At 48.8% G+C, this 982-nt stretch overlaps 1 protein-coding gene across 1 annotated transcript in view; it reads left to right on the top strand.

Moving 5' to 3' along the window:
• The first annotated feature begins 370 nt into the window (after positions 1–370).
• LOC136834247 (heparan sulfate glucosamine 3-O-sulfotransferase 6-like) overlaps positions 371–982 on the top strand; it is a 149,141-nt gene continuing 148,529 nt past the window's right edge. Inside the window, exon 1 of the mRNA XM_067096591.1 lies at positions 371–495. The gene's annotated coding sequence lies outside the window, so the exon portion shown is untranslated. The remainder of the gene's footprint in view (positions 496–982) is intronic.

Raw genomic sequence — 982 nt, 5'->3', positions numbered from 1 at the left:
TTCTAGGCCGAAGCGTTTTCATACATTGTAAGTAATATCTTGTACAGATGAAGGAAAAGAGAAAGAAAAGATATATATTTAATTATAAGCAGAGATGCCATGGAGGAAGCGTAAATTGGGATGAGCGGTAGGAGAGGAAAGGGAGTGAGGAAAAAGTGGAGGAAGGGGGGGAACTTTGGTAGATGAGCATTGAGAGAGAGAGAGAGAGAGAGAGAGAGAGAGTGAGTGAGAGAGAGCGACTGCGCGGTGTTACAGCAGAGGGGGGGAGGGCTTCGGTAGGGTTGGGGTAAGGGGTACCGGGACATCTGGGGAGGACGGGGTAGGGGATAGGGAGCCTCCGGTGGGAGAGCGTAGCTTCTCCCAGTGTGGCTCTCTCCCTCGGCACGATGTAAACACACATTCGGTCGAGTCGTGGAAGTGGGAGCACCTCCACGCGCGCTCCGTTCGGCGTCAGTTCTTGACAGCGAGTAATCAACAGGCGTGTCATTTGTCCCGGTAAATGACTGAGCAGCATCGGTGATTGATGTCTGTCTTTGCTTGTGTGTGTGTGTGATGTCAGGTCGGGCGATGCGCTGCCCCGAAAGCGGGGTTTAAATATATATAAGTGGGGTCGACTTGTGTGTGTATGCGCGCGACAATATTTGAAACCAGTTATCCATGACTTGGAACATTGATCTGCTTTTACTCTCTCTCTCTCTCTCTCTCTTACCTTCCTTCTCCCTCCCCCTTCCTCCTCTACCCCGCCCTCCAGTGTTGCCTGTTGCTTACAGTTTAACGAGAGGTTGTCACGCTTCTCCGTTCTCGTTAAAGCGTCTTCTAGACTTAATGAATAAGACACAACGAGTGGAACCGAAATTTACAGACTTCTTCCCGAAAGTGATTGTGAAAAATGTCCTCACTTCGTAACAATGAGTGTTCCCGGACCAGTTAATTCTGCCTTTTCATCAAGTTTATTTTTCTTTCATGTCGAAATTTTGCTGAA

The sequence above is a fragment of the Macrobrachium rosenbergii genome, chromosome 53 (genome assembly GCF_040412425.1).
Source record: "Macrobrachium rosenbergii isolate ZJJX-2024 chromosome 53, ASM4041242v1, whole genome shotgun sequence".
NCBI classification, from domain to species: domain Eukaryota; kingdom Metazoa; phylum Arthropoda; class Malacostraca; order Decapoda; family Palaemonidae; genus Macrobrachium; species Macrobrachium rosenbergii.
The sequence above is the reverse complement of the archived record's forward strand: the minus strand, read 5'-3'. Positions and strand labels throughout refer to the sequence as shown.